This window comes from Engystomops pustulosus, chromosome 1, assembly GCF_040894005.1.
Source record: "Engystomops pustulosus chromosome 1, aEngPut4.maternal, whole genome shotgun sequence".
Lineage (NCBI taxonomy): Eukaryota > Metazoa > Chordata > Amphibia > Anura > Leptodactylidae > Engystomops > Engystomops pustulosus.
In genome coordinates this window covers 50,613,807-50,620,206 of record NC_092411.1, presented here as the reverse complement: position 1 = coordinate 50,620,206, position 6,400 = coordinate 50,613,807, and positions in this window count along the sequence as shown.

Sequence of the window (6,400 nt, the reverse complement as noted above, 5' to 3'; positions counted from 1 at the left end):
TGCAGAGCCGGCAGCTGCTCGTACTCGTCTTCGAAGTTGGTAGGTTTCCTTTAAAGAAATAAAGGTACAGAGCAAAACACATAAATATTGGCTACATATAGACTAGTTACAAAAATTTCAAATGCGTTGTCTCACTAAGGTTAGAGGAGAACTAGTTTACTACCTCCCACATTCCACAGGAGGAAAATTGTCCTATGAATGTAGGCACCCATTAGAGCAGAAATGCTATATGCAGACAAGAAAATTATAAGTATGTTGAAAACATACTGTGACCCAATAAACACATAAACAGGTTGTGTGTGACACATAACACTATGTAATGTTCTGTATTGTAAGGTTGTGTATTATGATGTTCTACAGCAGCTGCAGTGGTGTTGCTTTATTTCCATGTTTCAGGTCTATTTTATGGTTATGCAGCAGCTGATGAGTGTAATACTATTTTCTATGCAACTGAGGTGTGCTACATGATAAGAATGGTCAGTTGAGGGGAGTCTTCAGCAAATTTGGCAGATTTGACACTCTTGAGTACTGAAGCTAAACAACCACCGCTGTTCATGCTTCAGGTTCTTGTTCAGGGCTGAGCAGCCAATCAACCAGCTCGCAGGCCCTTTGCAACCACAGACATGTTCTCTGTTGTCACATGTCCAGATGCCATTAGAGAAAAGACTAGGGAGAGTTTGTTACTTGTCATAAGGTTAGTCAGATGGGAAGTGACTTCTCAAATACCAATGATTGCCAATTTCAGGGCAGTTATGTAGGGAGACAAAGCTATTGCAGAGACAGGTAAAAATTTGAAATAATTGCCCTTTTTAGGGCTCTGTGAAGAACTGCATTAATATACTGATAGGTTGCTATAGTGCAGGACTAGACTTAGTAATAAGAGCATTTACTGCATTATTCAACAATATTTTAAAGGCACCGCCTCAGTACAGTTTGCAGTTCCTGCATCATATAATGTTAAGTTAAATTACCAGCCTTGGAACAATTTGAATCAGAGTTAACTTATACTACCAATTTTTGAAGTATTTTCATTAGTGTTAACTCACACTACCAGTTTTTAAAGTATTTGTGTAAGTGTTAACTCACACTACCAGTTTTGGACCTATTTGTGTCAGTATTTACACTAACACTACCAGTTTGTGAGGTATTTGTGTCAGTGTTAACACTGCCAGTTTAAGAAAATGTTTCATCAATGTTAACTTACATTCTCAGTTTTGGAGTATTTGATCACTGTTAACTACCAATGTTGGACCTATTTGCATCAGTGTTACCTCACACTTCTAGTTTTTAAAGCATTTGTATCAGTGATAACTTAAAGGACACCTGTCACCAGGTCTCTGTCACTATTTCTGTCACCACTTCCTGTTGAAGCAGCTCACAAGGATCCATCACAGCCTTTATCTAGTCAATTCATACATTAATCATTGTAAAATCATATTTTCTTTATTATGTAAATGAAGCTGGACACATGGAGAGAGAAAGTGATGTCACCCCTGTTACCCCTCCCCTTTCCTACCCCTGCTCATGTCTGTGTGTGATGTATAGTAAAGCATTGCTAGTGTCTGTGCTTTATCTGCTGACATGCTCTCTCCCCCCATACACATGTGTGAGACAGACATCAGCTACACATGAATCTGACATGTTCTGCTATAGCATGGCTGCCTGGAGCAGTTGTATCTCTCCTATACACACACAGGCTGCAGGGGGCGCCAGCACCAGGAAGCACATGGAGGGTGTGACTGTACCTCCCACTCATGAATAAGCTGGACAGCTGAATATGATAATGACTCATTGGACATTTCACAGGTCATTTGCATACAGCTTTAGTACCTGATTGCTTAGGTTTACAGGCATGTGGAGGGACAATGTATGGATAGGGGCAATGCTTTCTAATGGCAGTTTATGAAAATATATTTAGTTTCTGGGGTTAATTTGCCTGACGGGTTCTCTTTAAGCTACCAGGACTGGGCACTACCAACAGCTGTGGCTTTCTGTGATGTGTATACAGAAAAGGAGGGCATTGGTGAGGGCTCTGTGAAAGAAGCAAAACTTGAAATTGTCAAATTCCCCAGAACCTGAATTATAATTTGAAATTGTCAGATTCTGCAGTAGCTGGATTCTAAGTGCAGTGAGAGGAAAGCTGTGTAGTTTTACCATTGCTTCTTGAGTATTTTATGTAAATAACTGCTCTAAACACTGTGTACAATTAGTAGAGGAAGGTAAATGGGTTTTAACTAGAGATGAGCGAGCACTAAAATGCTCGGGTACTCGTTATTCGAGACGAACTTTTCCCGATGCTCGAGTGCTCGTTTCGAGTAACGAGCCCCATTGAAGTCATTTTTCAGCATTTTTCAAGGGGACCAAGGCTCTGCACAGGGAAGCTTGGCCAAACACCTGGGAACCTCAGAAAAGGATGGAAACACCACGGAAATGGACAGGAAACAGCAGGGGCAGCATGCATGGATGCCTCTGAGGCTGCTTAATCGCACCATTATGCCAAAATTATGGGCAACAGCATGGCCATGACAGAGTGACCGAATGAGGCTAGATAGCATCTAAAACATCCAATAATTGACCCTGACACTATAGGGGACGGCATGCAGAGGCAGCGGCAGCGGCAGCAGCGGCAGGCTAGAGAGTGTCATGGCAACATACCCTAAATGGACTCAGGCTTCAAACCAATGGGTGGCAGAGAGGAACCAAAGGAGGTGAGCAAGAAGCGCACAAATAATATCGGTACATGATAAAAGTTTGCCAGTATATTTTGTGGATTACACAGCAGGGTGGCGACAAAGTTAACATGGAAGCCATGAAAACAATCCAAAATTCTGCCTGACACAGCTCGTTTGATAAGGGGACCATGTATGGAGGCAGTGAACTAGTAGTAGATTAAAGGTGCTGCAGTTAAAACTATGTTAGTTGGATCTTGGCATGGAGCTGGCGCTCCGCTGCCAGGCGAGCTTTCGCCAATCCAAGCCCCTGTCTCTAGGCTACTCCCCAAACAGCACTTCTAAGAACCTTTTGTATAAGATCAAGTGTAGTAGCGTTCTTATAAGTTTGGGATATGGCGGGTGAGGGGAATGTAAACATCTGCGCAAGAAGCGCTGAAATAATATCCGTAAATGAAAAAAGTTTTCCAGTATATTTTGTGGCTTACACAGCACGGTGGCGACAAAGTTAACAAGTTTGATGTGGAATGCCCTGTAATAGCTCTTGGGCGGTGTGCCTTTTATCACCTAGGCTCAGCAGTCTGAGCACCGCCTGCTGTCGCTTAGCGACGGCACTGCTGCTGTGCCTAGAGCTACCGACTGATGGCGCCATGCCCACGGATGGTAATTCGGAGGAGGAGGAGGTGGAGGAGGGGTGGGAGGAGGAGGAGGCATAGTAGGCTGAAACACCTGGACCGAGGTAGGCCCCGCAATCCTCTGCGTCGGCAGTATATGACCAGCCCCAGGGTCAGACTCGGTCCCAGCCTGCACCAAGTTAAGTGTAATAGCGTTCTTATAAGTTTGGAATATGGCGGGTGAGGGGAATGTAAACAGATGCGCAAGAAGCGCTGAAATAATATCCGTAACTGGTAAAAGTTTGCCAGTATATTTTGAGGATTACACAGCAGGGTGGCGACAAAGTTAACAAGTTTGTTGTGGAAGCCATGAAAACAACCCAAAATTCTGCCTGACACAGCACGTTTGATAAGGCGGCCATGTATGGAGGCAGTGAACTAGTAGTAGATTAAAGGTGCTGCAGTTAAAACTATGTTAGTTGGTTCTTGGCATGGAGCTGGCGCTCCGCTGCCAGGCGAGCTTTCGCCAATCCAAGCCCCTGTCTCTAGGCTACTCCCCAAACAGCACTTCTAAGAACCTTTTGTATAAGATCAAGTGTAGTAGCGTTCTTATAAGTTTAGGATATGGCGGGTGAGGGGAATGTAAACAGATGCGCAAGAAGCGCGGAAATAATATCCGTAAATGGTAAAAGTTTGCCAGTGTATTTTGTGGATAACACAGCAGGGTGGCGACAAAGTTAACAACTTTGATGTGGAATCCATGAAAACAACCCAAATTTCGGCCTGACACACCTCGTTTGATAATGGGACGATGTATGGAGGCAGCTATATGGACGACTTTTGGAGGTAGCAATGGAGACAACGTGTGGAGGCTGCTATGGAGACAATTCAATTTGGATAGTGCCTGTATGTGGCAGTCCAAAAAAGTTTTCAAACCAGAGGAGCAGGTAGGTGGCCCTCCAGAAAAATGGAATAGATTGAGTGCCTGTATGTGGCAGTCCAAAAAAGTTTTCAAACCAGAGGAGCAGGTAGGTGGCCCTCCAGAAAAATGGAATAGATTGAGTGCCTGTATGTGGCAGTCCAAAAAAGTTTTCAAACCAGAGGAGCAGGTAGGTGGCCCTCCAGAAAAATTGAATAGATTGAGTGCCTGTATGTGGCAGTCCAAAAAAGTTTTCAAACCAGAGGAGCAGGTAGGTGGCCCTCCAGAAAAATTGAATAGATTGAGTGCCTGTATGTGGCAGTCCAAAAAAGTTTTCAAACCAGAGGAGCAGGTAGGTGGCCCTCCAGAAAAATTGAATAGATTGAGTGCCTGTATGTGGCAGTCCAAAAAAGTTTTCAAACCAGAGGAGCAGGTAGGTGGCCCTCCAGAAAAATTGAATAGATTGAGTGCCTGTATGTGGCACTCCCAAAAATTGTTTAAAACAGAGGACCGGGTCGGTGGCCCTCCATAAAAATTAAATGCATAAAGTACTATAGCTAGAGCCAGTGGGCCCTGTCAAAAAATAGCCAGTTTCCTCTGCTTTACTGTACAAAGAGGAGGAGAAGGAGGAAAATGAGGAGGAGGAGGAGTGGATAAATTATTCAGGTTGAGCTTCCTTCACCTGGTGGAGATTGGAAATTAGGAGAAATCCAGGCTTTATTCATCTTGATAAGCGTCAGCCTGTCAGCGCTGTCAGTCGACAGGCGTGTACGCTTATCGGTGATGATGCCACCAGCTGCACTGAAAACCCGCTCGGACAAGACGCTAGCGGCAGGGCAGGCAAGAACCTCCAAGGCGTACAGCGCCAGTTCGTGCCACATGTCCAGCTTTGAAACCCAGTAGTTGTAGGGAGCTGTGTGATCATTTAGGACGATGGTATGGTCAGCTACGTACTCCCTCACCATCTTTCTGTAAAGATCAGCCCTACTCTGCCGAGACTGGGGACAGGTGACAGTGTCTTGCTGGGGTGACATAAAGCTGGCAAAAGCCTTGTAAAGCGTACCCTTGCCAGTGCTGGACAAGCTGCCAGCTCGCCTACTCTCCCTCGCTACTTGTCCCGCAGAACTACGCACTCTGCCGCTAGCGCTGTCAGAAGGGAAATACTGTTTCAGCTTGTGCACCAGGGCCTGCTGGTATTCATGCATTCTCACACTCCTTTCCTCTCCAGGGATGAGAGTGGAAAGATTTTGCTTGTACCGTGGGTCCAGGAGAGTGAACACCCAGTAATCGGTGCTGGAATAAATTCTTTGAACGCGAGGGTCACGGGATAGGCAGCCTAGCATGAAATCTGCCATATGCGCCAGAGTACCAACGCGTAAGAATTCACTCCCCTCACTGGCCTGACTGTCCATTTCCTCCTCCTCCAACTCCTCCAACTCCTCTTCTTCTGCCCATACACGCTGAACAGTGAAGGACTCAACAATGGTCCCCTCTTGTGTCTCGCCAACATTCTCCTCCTCTTCCTCCTCATCCTCCTCCACCTCCACCTCCTCCGATATGCGCTGAGAAACAGACCTAAGGGTGCTTTGGCTATCAACAAGGGAATCTTCTTCCCCCGTCTCTTGTGACGAGCGCAAAGCTTCCGACTTCATGCTGATCAGAGAGTTTTTCAACAGGCCAAGCAGCGGGATGGTGAGGCTGATGATGGCGGCATCGCCACTGACCATCTGTGTTGACTCCTCAAAGTTACTCAGCACCTGACAGATATCAGACATCCACGTCCACTCCTCATTGTAGACTTGAGGAAGCTGACTGACCTGACTACCAGTTCTGGTGGAAGTTGACATCTGGCAGTCTACAATCGCTCGGCGCTGCTGGTAAACTCTGGATAACATGGTCAGTGTTGAATTCCACCTCGTGGGCACGTCGCACAACAGTCGGTGAGCGGGCAGTTGGAGGCGGCGCTGCGCTGCCCTGAGAGTGGCAGCATCTGTGCTGGACTTCCTGAAATGCGCACAGATGCGGCGCACCTTCGTGAGCAAATCAGACAGATTGGGGTATGTCTTGAGGAAACGCTGAACTATCAGATTTAACACATGGGCCAGGCATGGCACATGTGTCAGTCTGCTGAGTTGCAGAGCCGCCACCAGGTTACGGCCGTTGTCACACACAACCATGCCTGGCTTCAGGTTCAGCGG